Below are 14,629 nucleotides of genomic sequence, written 5' to 3'. Positions count from 1 at the left end.
GGCTCCGGGTCCTCTTCTCCGCGCTGCACCGCATCCCAGCATTCTGCACTGCACCGCATCCCAGCGTACACTGTGTCACTCCATGACCAGGAAGTTCAAATAGAGCGCCCTCTATTTGAACTTCCTGGTCACTGCAGTGACACAGGAAGTTAATGTACGCTGGGATGGACGCAGGAACAGAGCTGTGCAGCGCGGAGAAGATGCCCGGGAGCCAGCGTCAGGTAATGTATACCGGATCGGCCGCCGCTAGCGAAGTGCTCCCTACCCGCAGGCGATCGACGGTATTTTTCCGCACGGCGCGATCGACGAACCGATCCGATTTCGGGAGGAAATCGGATCGGCGGGTGCGTTTAGCACGAACGATTGGCAGCAGATTCGATCCCAGTGATCGAATCTGCTGTCAAAACGGCCGCAAATCAGGCCAGTGTATGGCCAGCTTTAGTGTTCGGCCTCTAGCATTTGTCACGGGACACGGGCTACCCGGGATAGAAAAGGCAGGGAGGAACTCTTGGCAGACGCCAACACTACTATTCTCTCAATCCACCGCCAATTGAGCTATATCTTCAATCCAGTGGGGTCAACCCGTTAAATTGATTTCGGATGAAAGTCAATCGATCAGACATCGTTTGCAGTAATGCAGTTAAAGCCAGACTTTAGTTTGGAAAACTGACTTTTATTAAACCACTTTTTGTAGATGGACCTCATGATGCTAGCCTGGGTTAGGCCTCTTTCAGATAGGAGGCTGAACTGCATTCTTGTTGGCAAGTTCAGCATCCTGTCTGCTCCCCAAGAAAACATTCAGGTGCAGTTAAAATGCAGCCAAATGGCAGTGGTTGTAACACCATTTGTGTCAGCGCTCGACATGCAGATGAGGCTGTGGCTGCACTTATGTGACTCCATGGGGGACCTCCTGTCCAGCACCTGTACTCAGCGCTAGCAGGCACCTGGCAGGTTCAGGAGAGCAGCAGACAGGTGGTGAGTTCACTGCCTGTCAGCAGCCCTTCTGAAAGAGGCCTTAAGCTGAATACCCTCCACAAGACCTCAGAAGATGGATCAGGGGATACGCAATGAATGATCGTTCTCCGACCATTCTTCTGCAATCATGTACCACGGGAACAAACGATGGGCATTGAATAATTAACAAGGAGGTCAATGGGGATTGTAACGACCATCCACGACGGGATCCATCATGACGTTCATTCAAAATTAATGATTGTCCCAGATAATCTGTCTTCTTTGACCATTGTTTAATGAACTTTTTATATCGTGCAAACGGTCATTTGCCATTAAAGGTTTCTCACAAAAATCTTCTGGTGGGTATGAACCTTTAGAGTATCAATAAATATCTCCTCCTTCTTACACTCTCTATTTTTGTGGGGAAAAAAAATTGGGACCAACAATCATACTTGCATGACTGAGGAAGACTTACGGTAATCAAATGCATTTTAATATGTCCAGTAGCGATGGGCAAAAATTGTGAACTGACATGTTTGAGCATCGCCGCGACAGTTCATTTGCGCTAGACTCCATTAAATACAGTGGGGTTCGCAAACTGTTGCAGAAACATTTGAACACTGTGCCGATCTCTAAATTGCCATATGTGATATTGGTTTGCTTTAAAATATACCAGAGACGGCTGAAATGCAAGATTTAATACTTATATGAGGCTTCCTCCAGCCCCATAAGCACGCCTGAATGCCTCGCCATCCTCCTGCGGTCCTTCGTTCGGCTGCAATCAGCTCTGGTAACTGGCTCAGTGGCGTCAGTTGGGATCTTCTGTGCATACGTGGACCTCCCAGGCATATGCAGAAGACCCCAACTGACGCCACTGAGCCAGTTACCAGGGCTGACCGGCAGACCACGGGAGGGCGGCGAGGGACTCGTAAGTGCTTATTGAGCTGGAGGAAGCCCCTGGTAAGTATCAAATCTTGCATTTCAGCAGTTTCTGGTTACCTTTAACATTTCCAATCGTTATATATGTTCTTACATTCTGAACCTGGCCTGACAATTCTGCTCAAGATCCACCAGATCAGAAGTATTGGGTAGTTCTATTTTGACTTCAGGCTAGTGACAATTGTTTCGTTTTTTATTTTTTTAATTAAGCTGTTCTGCACTGTAATTACTGATGACATTTAGACAAGCAGATATAAAAGAGGCTCTGTCATCTTTACATATCGGCGGTATAAACCATAACCTTCTTCAGCCCATGAGGCGGGTTCCCATCAGCATAATACACACTATCTCTGAAGAATGTGCCTGATATCATGCAGTGTAAATCCATGACTGACATTTCCCTCCACACTCAGTCTGATGGAGATATGGTTCACAAGACAACTAATGGATTAGATGTTCAATGTAAATTTTGAAACTAGCGATAAAAAATAAATTAGGCCCCCTTGATTGATTGTTTTGGCAAAGATGTCACCACTAGCAAGGAGACAAATATTAGATTAAATCTGTGTTGAACTTCTCTAATATGCAGTGGAGTGCGATAAACAATTGCTGTTGGGTAGCAGTTGATAGTTTATCAAATTTAACAAGAGTATCGCAAAATCTGGTTTCCTAACATTGAAAACCGTTCTTGTGTTGCTCGTTTCTCTGGAGCAAAAGGCATTCTGCTCTTTGGAATTGCTTAAAGGACACTTGAAGTGAGAGGGAAATGGAGGCTACCATATTGTTCATATTACCTGGCTGGCCTGCTGATCCTCTGCCTCGAATACCTTCAGCCATAGACCCTGAACAAGCATGCAGATCATGTTTGACAGAAGTTTTAGATTAGCTGCATGCCGTTTCAGGTGTGTGATTTAGACTTTGCTGGTGCATGAAAGATCAGCAGGACAGCCAGGCAACTGGTATTGTTTAAAAGGAAATAAACATGGCAGCCTCCATATACCTCTCACTTCAGGTGTGCTTTAAAACAGGGGTCCCAAACCTTTTCCGGCCCGGGGACCACTTTTTGAAAAAAAAAAAAAAATTACCCCCCCCCCCCAGGTGGTGTTGCGGTTGCGCCCGACCTAGTGGACAGTGTCGTGCGCAGCGGGTTATTGGGGGGGGGGGGGGGGGGGGGGCTGGGGAGCGGCGCCATAGCTAGCATAGTTGCCCCAGTATAGCTAGTATAGTGACCAGTATAGCTAGTATAGTCCCAGTATGGGTAGGTAGTGCCCCAGTATGGCTAATATAGTGCCCAGTATGGCTAGTATAGTGCCCCAGTATGGCTAGTATAGTGCCCCAGTATAGCTAGTATAGTGCCAGGTATGGCTAGTATAGTGCCCAGTATGGGTAGGTAGTGCCCCAGTATAGCTAGTATAGTGCCCAGTATACAGCTAGCACGGTGCCCAGTATACAGCTAGCACGGTGCCCTAGTATGGGTAGGTGGTGCCCCTCCTTCCTCCCCCCCCCCCCCCAAACCCACCCCCCACCCCTGCGGCCACCGATCCGGTTAGCTTATGAGCGGGCGGACACTTCCTTACTTGCATTACCCCCCAGCCGCTGTAAGGAGAGAAGGAAGCAAGGCAGCGGCTTCCGGTACCGGCGATATGCATCGCCGTTACCATGGGAACCGCTGCCCTGCTTCTTTCCCTCTTTACAGCAGCCGCAAGACGCGCTGCTGAATAGGAGATGCTGATAAGAGGAGAGCGGTGCCTGGGGGAATGTAAGAAAGGAAGCGGCCGCCCGCTCATAAGATAACCGGAGCGGCGGATGGGCAAGATGACAGACGCGCCGCGGCCAACGGACCGGCAGTGGGCCGCGGCCCGGTGGTTGGGGACCCCTTCAAAGGACAACTGAAGTAAGAAGAAAATTGAGGTTGCCATATACTTGTTGCATGTTGGCATTTATTTTTACTCGTATAACTATTTAGGCATTACAGTGGTTTAATTCTGATCCTTGCTTTCAGAAGTCCTACATGTTTATGGCACGCCTCTGTGACCTTTGCGTTTTGTGTACCACATTTGCTGCGTGTGGTGACTGAATTGAGAAAGCTATGATATGTGATGTAGTAAAGCCAACTATTTCAGCTGAATGCATTCTTTCACTGGTTTGCTTGCTGAGAGGGTTACGGCGTCAGTCATCCTTTGCCATGTTGATTGGCCTTTTGTAATTTACCCGCAATTTTGTATCATTTTCTTTTTATCTAAAACGTTTCAGGTGATGAAGCCCTGTAATTGCTTCAATTATATTTAATAAAATTCATTGTAATTAAGCTGCATTTGCCCATTGATCATATTTCACTTTCAAATTTTCACATGAATTTCACTCCGTTATTTGCTTTTTATTAAAGGAGCTTTCAGGACTGGTTTAACCTCCTGAGCGATAATCCCGAGCTGAGCTCGGGGTATATCGCGCAGGAGGATTTCTCAGGCCCTGGTGGGCCGATTTGCATAATTTTTTTTTTTTGTTACACGCAGCTAGCACTTTGCTAGCTGCGTGTAACTTCCGATCTCCGCCGCCGCTCGCCGTGCCGCGCAGCCCCCCCCCCCCTCCCCGACCCCTTGCGCAGCCTGGCCAATCAGGCCAGGCAGCGCTGAGGGGTGGATCGGGACTCCCTCTGACGTCACGACGTCCAAGACGTCGGTGACGTCATCCCGCCCCGTCGCCATGGCGACCGGGGAAGCCCAGCAGGAATTCCCGTTCTGAACGGGATTTCCTGCTTACTCTGATCGCCGAAGGCGATCGGAGTGGGTGGGGGGATGCCGCTGCGCTGCGGCTATCATGTAGCGAGCCCTGGGCTCGCTACATGATTTTAAAAAATTGTGCTGCGCCACCTCCTGGGCGATATAATTGTATCGCCCAGAGGGTTAAGCAGCACGGGGGCCCCGGGGCAAAATTAACCTGGGGGCCTCTTACTTTAGGGCAAAGTCAGCTTCCCCCCTGAGTCAGAGCAGACCTAGTACCCGTGCGCATCACTTCAAATGTAGGAAGTGACGTCTCATGAATTGGTACTGTGGCTGCTCTCTCTGCCTCTGGTCCCGCGATGATCTGCAGGTCTGTCATGCGTCGCACAGGTCTGATAGTTGCTGATCTGCACGTCTGAGGTGGCTGTGGCAAAATAGAGGGCAGTATCAGACCGACCAGGCTATTCCCCCCCCCCCCCCCCCCGCAGCCAATTGGCGTGCTTCAGCCTATGACAGTTGATCACTTATCTACTGCTCAGGGGGACAACTGTGTCACACGGCTGTCCCCAGACCAGTACAGCACTGCTGTAGATCGCAGCGCTGTACACTGTAAATAGACGACGGTTTCGCTGTCTAATGTCTAACGGTCTCCTAGCAGCAATCGCTGCTGGGAGACTGATGACAGAGCGGAGATGTGCGCGCTCGGCGCACGTGATCTCCTGCCGCCACGTCCACTGGCGTGGAGTGGTCCTGTAGAGGTTAAGGAGGCAAAGGGGAAGCCTGGGGCCCTGGGGCTTTTGCCCCCTTTGCCTCTATTGTAGCACTGGGGCCCTGGAGCTTTTTATGCATTTTATTAATGATTAAAAATGCACAGTAGATAGTTGAATTAGAATACCCTTTGTCATCTACAGTGAAGTTGTACTGTATTGTACGAAAAATGCCTGATATCGGATGCTTGTCATTGTCGTTTGACTACCTTTTTTTTTTTTTTTTTTTTTTTTAATTTATTTTTTATTATACACAGTTGTCCGGTAAGGCAAAATCTTTCACATGTTTCAAATACTGAACAGAGGAATAGCAGTCCGTTCACTGCACTGTGGCATTTGGTTTTTACTTGATCTACTATTGCAGAAATCTGATAATTAGTGACACCATCCCTCTGCAAAGTGTTAGGCCCCATTCACACTGCACGCGGTTCCAGCCGCGTTTTGGGAACGCGTGCAGGAGGCCGACACGCACGACTTCAGACTTTTTTTTTGCAAAAAACGTGCGGCTGTCCCATTCACTTTTCAGTGATGGGATCAGCCACGCAACGCATACAAACGCGGATGGCGTGCGTTGCGTTCCGCATGCATGGCCGTCTGCGTTTGTAATGTGAACGGGGCCTTACACATCACGTAGCATTAAGGCCTCTTTTCCACGGACAGTTGAACTGTGTGCTCAGCAAGGAATTGCCAGGCAGCAGTGAGCAGTTACCAGGCAGCAGTGAGCAGTTACCGGGCAGCAGTGAGCAGTTCTCATAAACACAATAAAAAGTTCGTAGTATGGTCCACCCCTATCAAATTCTAACAATACCAAGCATGCAAACACATAGGGGTTTTTTGAACCAAGATTCTTGTAGTTTATTCTTTTTCTATAGTCTCTCCAGATTGTGGACTCATTACATGGGCACAAAGACCAGACTTCCACTTCACATACAAAGACTGCCTGACACGTGTTTCGCGACCTAAAGTCGCTTCCTCAGAGGCACATCGTTTACAAACATCCGTGAACTAGAGAAAGTTAACACCACGATCTGGAGTTTCAAATGGAGACTACATTCAGCGGCGGTGTCTGCACACTCCTGTGTACGCTGAGGACGCTCTTTGTATGTGAAGTGGAAGTCTGGTCTTTGTGCCCATGTAATGAGTCCACAATCTGGAGAGACTATAGAAAAAGAATAAACTACAAGAATCTTGGTTCAAAAAACCCCTTTGTGTTTGCATGCTTAGCAGTGAGCAGTTACTGGGCAGCAGTGGGCAGTTACCGGGCAGCAGTGGGCAGTTACCGGGCAGCAGTGGGCAGTTACCGGGCAGCAGTGGGCAGTTACCAGCAGCTACCAGGCAGCAGTGAGCACTTGCTAGGGAGCAACAAACCGTTGTGAGTTTGAGAGGCATTTCACTGCCTACCAACTGTCCTTGGAAAAGAGGCCTAATGCACACGGTATGATTTTCCGTGCGACAGATGGATCCGATAGATACAATATGTCATGTCGGATATTGCTCCTGATCGTTTCCGCGCTCGATTTCTTATAGTGGTGAATGGAAAAAGATAAGCAGAATGAAGAGAAGAGAATCGAGCACAGAATTGAGTGCGGGAAAACCGATCGGGTCGCAAAATCGCACGGAAAATCTTACCGTGTACCCCATCTACAGCATACAGTTTTTTTTATTCGATTCATTGATTCGATTTGATTCAATCTGACATGTCAGATTGTCATGCAAAACCATGACAAATTGAATCGAATCCCGATCGGACATGGCTAATTGAATCGAATCAAATCAATGAATCGAATCAGACAAAAAAATTGTATGGTGTAGATGGGGCTTTAGGTTTTCCAACCTAGCAGCGTCCTGTGTGTAACGCCCTTGGAAAGCCCTGGTGTGCATCTGGTTGGTGCAGATGCCCAGTTGTCTATATATCTTTTGCATTTTTTCCTTCTAAACTGAGCCTCGCAGAGTTGTGTTACGGCCTGATGAGGGGCATAATTGCTCTGTAGAATTGCCCGAAACGAACATGTGTCGTTGCCACTTCTAATACATACATCTACCAGGTGTCACGGCCAAATATCAAGTCAAGCCAGAATATTGCTATTACCAGTTTTAGCTTTTGAAATCGCTGAAGATTGATTATGTGGAACCAAAGATACTGTTTTAAAATTGTTTTTGCTATATGTGTAGTTTATATGAAGAAATTTTTGTACCAGAAAAACGGCATTCTATTTCCTCTTTTTTTTTTTTTTTTTGGTAAACTTTGAGTCCTTTCCATAAAGTAACGTAGATGGGGCTTCAGCCATGCATCACCTTGCTCACTCCAAATTTTCAGCCACTGCTAATTATGCTGTTAGGGGAGTAGCAATAGAGGTTGCGACTGCATCAGGGCCCTTGGGCCAGAGGGGCCCCAAAGGGCCCTCCCTCAACTACAGTTTTAGCTCTCTATTGGTCTTGTGCTCCTAATAATCACTTCTATAGATACTTTGATTTGTGGTAATCATTAACAGACTGTTCCCCATCCCCTTCTTGCACCTCTGACACTGTAGTTGCCATTGGCAGGTTTTGGTGCGCTGTATCAATTGTTATGTACAGAATGCTTGGGGGGCCCCATTGTAAAACTTGCATTGGGGCCCACAGTTACTTAGCTACGCCACTGTATGCTGTCAATCAGCAAGCTGCTATGGTTTCTTGAAAAGACCAGGATAAGGGAACAGATTTTCAGTACATCTGATCGAATCTGCTTGAAGCTGATCCTTTCCGTTATGGCAATGGAGAGTTCAGGGGAGTACTGGCCAGTATGTTCTGGGCACTTGATTAAAGGCTTTTTGCTCGACAAAGTTCTTGGCTCATATATTTACAGCTTGGCAATGCATCAGTTGGCTTTTTTCATGATGGTAGGATTGCTATTGCAGCAATGTCTTTTGATAGCAATTTACTTTTTTTGATAGCCTATCAAGAGCCAGTCTGCTAGACATGCTAATTGTGTGTGTGTGTGTGTGTGTGTGTGTGTGTGTGTGTGTGTGTGTGTGTGTGTGTGTGTGTGTGTGTGTGTGTGTGTGTGTGTATGTTACCAAACACAACCTGTAGAAATAGGAAAGATTTGTGCTCCAAAGAACTGGCGCGAATTGGAAAAAAAAAATGGATACCCTGGTAAAGCTGCCTTGTAGCTTAGAGATTTTCTTAGGCTGGGCTCATAGTAGAAGTGATTTCTGTAAATATGAGAGGCAAAGGGAAAAACAAGTCACAAAAAAACACCAACAAAACTATCATCACGAAGCCAACCATTCAATATTGGTAACTGAACATTACTAATATTCTACCTATCAGCACCCATATTCACACGCAACTCCGTTTTTTTAAAGGACCACTATCGTGAAAAATGGTAACATTTAAAATGCATGTAAACACATACATAACACATAAATGAGGCATAAAATACATTTCTCCTATGTTCCTGTTGCTTACAGTAGGCATTAGAAATCTGACAGAACCGACATGTTTCGACTAGTCCATCTCTTCAAGGGGGATTCTTAGCATGGCCTCTATTCTTTATAAAGAAATTCCCTGTAAAGCATTTATGCAAAGATGCCGGCCAGCCTCCCTGTTCACTGAACACTTTTTTGGCAGTTGGATGGTGCAACTGCCATTCACTAAGTGCTTTTGAAAATAAATACAACCCCCGAGAATCCCCCATGAGGAGACTGGGTAGTCCAAAACTGCATCTTGTCGCTAGAGACTTTTACTACCTACTTCAAGTGACCGCAACATAAGAGAAACGTAATTTATGGCTCATTCTACTATGTAAGTAACGTACTTATTTGTATGGTTTTTTTTTTTTTTTTACATGTATTTAAAACTTAGCAATTTTCAAGATAGTGCTCTTTTAAACATACACTATCTAAGCCTCCTGAAAGTCGCTGGAGATGAACATTCCATGACTGTTTGCTAGACAATCGTTTTGAAAAACAGCCCAACCACTTGTATGATAACGACAAACACGGCTTCTCTGGATCGATAAAGGAATGTTGATTGAACATCCCCAATGTGTTTCTCTGCAGACTGTATACCCTTGTGAACAGTGTATAATTGCAGTGTGTGTACAGAATCGTTGTACATCGCATCATTTGCAAATATCAGTTTTGTTTGTAATCCTTCCTAAAGGGGCCCATACACTTAACAATTCTACCGCCGATATACAGCAGATTCGATCACTGTGATCGAATTGCTGTGAAATCGTTGCGCAAACGCTGACCGAACGATCGATTTCCGTCCGTTCGTTCCCGACGATCCGTCCATGCGGAAGATTTTGCTCAATCGCCGGTGGGTCGGGAGTGCGTCGATAGTGGCGTTCAAATGACCGACGCTAGCGGCAATGCATTACCTGATCCGGCCGGCGCGTATCCCCGCTATCACCGCTGCTCCTTCTCCGCTGGGCCCCGGCAGGCTTCACTTCTTCCTGTCCCGACAGGAAGTTTAAAAAGTAGAGCGCCCTCTACTTTTCAAACTTCCCCGGACCGGAAGTACAGTGAAGCTGGAGGCCAGAGCGGAGAAGAGGACAGCGAAGACCAGGGTAGTCGCGTCGGCCGGATCAGGTAATGTATGCGGGGGGGGGGGGGGGCAGCTTCACAGATGGTGAATCGATTTCATGCTATTCACAATCTGTTTGTAGTAAAGGCAGCCATAAGATCCCTCTCTGATCAGATTCGATCAGAGAGGGATCTACTGTTGGTCGATCTGATGGCAAATCGACCAGTGTATGGCCACCTTAAGGCTGATACGCACAATGCTATTTTTCCAATCAGATCGACGGGTCAATTGATGATTTCTGGCATGTCCGATCTGCTCCCTGGCGGGAAACGGGATCTATTGTCAGTACTGCACAAAATCGATCCTGCTCTCCATCGGAAGCAGATTGGACATGTCGGGAATCAGTGAATGACGATGTGATGAGAAAATTGTATTGTGTGTAACAGGCATTGCACAACAACATTTTATGTAGAGTGTGTACTTCAGCATTACACCCTTTTGGATTCAGTTTTTGCATATATTTCCTTACTTCTACATGGCTCTGTCTAGTTGTAGTGCAGCCGGTCAGCCAGCTGGTTGAGTATAGGCACATACACACGCTCAACCCAATCGCCTAAGGGCCCGTTCACACTGCACGCGTTTCCAGCCGCGTTTTGGAAACGCGTGCAGGTGGCGGACACGCACAACATCAGACATTGCATAGAGTGCAATGTCTGATGTTCACACTGCATGCGTTCCGGACCTGTGCGGTCCGGGAACGCATGCTGCACGCAGATTTTGCTAAAACGCGTGGCTGTCCCATTCACTTTTCAGTGATGGGATCAGCCACGCAACGCACACAAACGCGGATGGCATGCGTTCGTACGCGTTGCGTTTCCGCATGCGTTCCGCACGCATGGCCATCCGCATTTGTGATCTGAACGGGCCCTAATTGTCCCCTGATTTTGGTGATGTTGGATGATTGTCAGGCGTGTGTATATGTAGCAAACAGCTAAAAGAATGACTGATAACGGGCGGTTTTCCCGATCTACCCGGATCTACTCACACGATTGGGGGGGGATATCGTGCAGTCGGCCATGTGTGTACAACGTCGTTTGAAGGGCGTACTTGTTATGAATGTGGCCATGTCATTCAGTGCGTCGTTTAGCTTGTGCGCAGCATGCAAGTTGGTTGTCCAATTTGTTGGTGTGCGGAAAATACAAGTTGTGTAAACAGTTTGTCGTGGGATTGGTTGTGCACTTTGTTGGAGTTGAGCACTTTGTTGGATGTGTGTACGTAGCTAAACTTTTATGAAAAATGCACAGGATTCTTATCAGCTCACTACCAAGGACTTGTACATAGTAAAAACAATGTTACAAGTGGACTGTAATCTTGTGCACTGCTGGAATGCTTCCCACAGCTGCCTTGTGCCTTCACACTCACCCCCTTCACCAGTCTTATCAGTATTTAGCCCATTGTTTTGTTTTATGCTGACAGACCTCACATTCCTCAGCTGTCTCTGCAGTGTGATGTAAAGCCAGCCTCCCAGTGAGTCACACATGAGGCACACTGTTTATGCCTGGTACACACAGTGCAATTTGCACTTCGGATCTTATTTCTGATCAAGCAGGAGAGTGTTGTACCATGTTGGTCATCAGTAAAAGCAAGATGTTTTGAATCAGGATGATACCGTATATTGGCTAACTTGGAAGAAAAAGGGTAAGCTTTTGGCTGATGAGCTTTCTTCAGACTCGATTTCTGTATGCTTCTCTTTGATCAAGTAAATGATCAGATCGGGCAAAAAAAAATAAAAAAATTGCAGAGCCAGCGACCGATCGTACCGTCCTGATGACGTCGGCCGGACCATGAGACCCGTGCGGTGGAGCGCAGAAGACACCAACCCGCAACCCGATCTGGCGAGGTCTGGTTCTGCAGCAGAGAAGAGAGCTGCGCTGGCGGCACAGGACGGCTGCCACGGGCTGGAGGAAGCCCCAGGTAAGTGAATTTATTTTTTTTTATTTTTTATTTTTTTGCTTGGACACTTACTTTAAGCTCTTTTTTTGAATGGAAGCCGACATTCTAGTAAATATCAATTGAAATACTGGCTATCGTTCCATGTGTATGTTCTTTTCATTCATTGTCAGTCTATATCCAATTAGAAATCTGATCGGATTTTTACAGGGCTGTGGAGTCGGAGTCGTGGAGTCGGGCAATTTTGGGTGCCTGGAGTCGGGAAAAAAATGCTCCGACTCCTAATGAATTTGTAACTATAATTGAAATAGAAAATATGATAAAATGTTCTATTTTTCAGATAATAGTCATTAAAAATAATGTATATATACAGTGTATATATACAGTAATAGCTGTGCTTAGTCCACAAAAATGAAATAAACCAATCAAAATGAGTTACTTGTGCTGCTTCAATAAAGCAGTCCCCGTATTTTTAAGGTCAGATATACATATCTGATTGTGACTGTATATATGATGTGTACACAGGAATCTCTTATATATACTAAATAACATCTATGCTGTAAGAATAAAGCCTGATGTGTAGCTGTGTCACTAACAGAGATGGTCAACGAGATGGAAATAATTCTGCATTGATGCTGATTTATGCAAATGTACGCACTCCCATTGCTGATGAAATCAAATAATTTGATATGTTAAAATTTGGTTTGGTGACTACAAATTAAAGGGTAACTGAGACGGATGAAAAGTAAAGTTTTATACATACCTGGGGCTTCCTCCAGCCCCCTTCAGGCTAATCAGTCCCTCGCTGTCCTCCACCACCCGGATCTTCTGCTATGAGTCCTGGTAATTCAGCCAGTCAGCGCTGTCCGGCCGCATGCCGCTCCCACAGCCAGGAACATTCTGCACCTGCGCAATAGTGCTGCACAGGTGTAGTATGCTCCTGGCGGCGGAGTGTGTTCATGTGCACTACGCCCGACTGGCTCAAGTACCTGGACTCCTAGCAGAAGATCCAGGTGGTGGAGGAGGACAACGAGGGAATGATTATCCTGAAGGCGGCTGGAGGAAGCCCCAGGTATGTATAAAACTTTAATTTCATCTGTCTCAGGTTTACTTTGTTACACAGTAGTACTATACTCTACATATGCACTCCCCACAGAGCTGCAGGGAATCCACTGAGAATGCTGTGCACATTGAACACAGAGGTGTTGTCTGTTTACAATCTCCTCATTCCCCTACAGAGTACCTGCACATCACTCTTACATGTACCCACACTTACATTGCCTAGGGCCTAATAGATGTTCTTTGTTCCGGTTTGTACCTTTTACAAGTACTCTTACCAAGGACTAGTTTTAGTCTAAAGGGAATAAATATAGTAGTCTACATATCCTTCTCACTTCAGTTGTCTTGTAAAATTCCTAAGCGTTGGCAGTTATGAGACGAATTTCATGTTACATACTTTTAATCAACAAAATTGTAATATGCAAATTAGAGGAGTCGGAGTTGAGGAGTCGGTGGATTTTTGTACCGACTCCACAGCCCTGGATTTTTACTATATTTGCTCGATGTCTGATCTGGATATCGTTCTGATGACTTGGTTCTGATGTGGAAATTGAATTTCTGTGTACCAGGCCTTATGGTTTTGGGCTGTTTTTGAGAATCCAGTGACAAGCTAGTTTAATTTTTTTTTTTTTTTTTAAGCCACACATGCGCATGGTTTCCCAGCCGCTGGAAGCTGTTCTATTTTGTGTTGCACTGCCATCTTCTCCTTGTAGCTACAATACCCTTTCTCTTGTATACCAGAGCAATGTGTCTGAACAGTGCTCATTCCATGCAGGATCGATCTAAGTCCTGACGGGCAGCACTAGTAGTTGGGGAAAACCACCTGGGTAAGTCTCCTATGGGAATCTGTGGTAGTGTTGGAGTTAGTTTGTAGGGTGAACACCGCCGTATGAACCAACTCTTGCAATAGATTTCTGTAACACATACTTTTTTTGTTCTGGCCGTTAAAAGCAACCCAGGAAACCCCAATATGAACCAATCCTAAAGGACTGTAATTTTTCCACAGGCAGTAAGAGGTGGAATATTTCATAGTGTCAGCTATCAGCAAGGCCCTGTTTCCACTACACGCAGATTGGATGCAGAAAAACTGACTCCAATTAATGTCTATGGGCCTGTTTCCACTAAATGCGATTTTTCTGATGCAGATTTTCCCATAGGTATTCATTGAAGTCAGTTTTTCTGCATCCAATCAGCGTGTAGTGGAATCGGGCACTAAAAGAAGTTTTGAATCTGGATGATGCCAAGATTAGCCTATAAATGGTTTAATCCTGATCCAAAACTTCTTTCTCCTTAGAACACACCTACAAAACCGATGGATGTGAGCATGCTGGGTAGTCTCCTTTTGAGCTGAGGCTGATGTGAATGGTACAGCAATGTACCAGTTCGCAGACTTGCAGGTTTTCAAAGGATGTTATTATGGGTGTCACAATGTCACATGGACAGGCATGTCATTGTGGTAGAGCTTAATGGAAGTGGTTATTTTTACATTGTAAAAGGAAGTTAACCAGGTGCTATAAAGCCACGTACTCGGTTTTGAATGCCCTGATCTATTTAGAAATTAACATTACAGTATTTATAAAATCGGGGATTCACAACTTAACAAGTTCCTTGTACAACACCCCCAAGCTGTCACTCACATGAGGGATTGAGTCCCGACCTCTTTGGGTGACAACAGTTGAGCCTGTGCGCTCAGCCTTCCTTTCTGTATCTGCTCACTAATGAAATCTA

The 14,629-nt window shown here is 46.0% G+C and overlaps 1 protein-coding gene across 12 annotated transcripts in view; it reads left to right on the top strand.

Moving 5' to 3' along the window:
• Positions 1-14,629, top strand: part of ADD1 (adducin 1) — a 145,362-nt gene that overhangs the window by 46,803 nt on the left and 83,930 nt on the right. The window contains exon 1 of one of the 12 annotated variants that reach the window (XM_068276434.1): positions 1,851-1,914. The exons of 10 other annotated variants lie outside the window; for them this stretch is intronic. The gene's annotated coding sequence lies outside the window, so the exon portion shown is untranslated. Of the gene's footprint in view, positions 1-1,850; positions 1,915-11,442; positions 11,591-14,629 lie in introns of those variants that run through there. One more of the 12 variants, XM_068276416.1, reaches the window with a different exon arrangement.

The sequence above is a fragment of the Hyperolius riggenbachi genome, chromosome 1 (genome assembly GCF_040937935.1).
Source record: "Hyperolius riggenbachi isolate aHypRig1 chromosome 1, aHypRig1.pri, whole genome shotgun sequence".
NCBI classification, from domain to species: domain Eukaryota; kingdom Metazoa; phylum Chordata; class Amphibia; order Anura; family Hyperoliidae; genus Hyperolius; species Hyperolius riggenbachi.
This window is presented reverse-complemented; position numbering and strand designations above follow the sequence as displayed.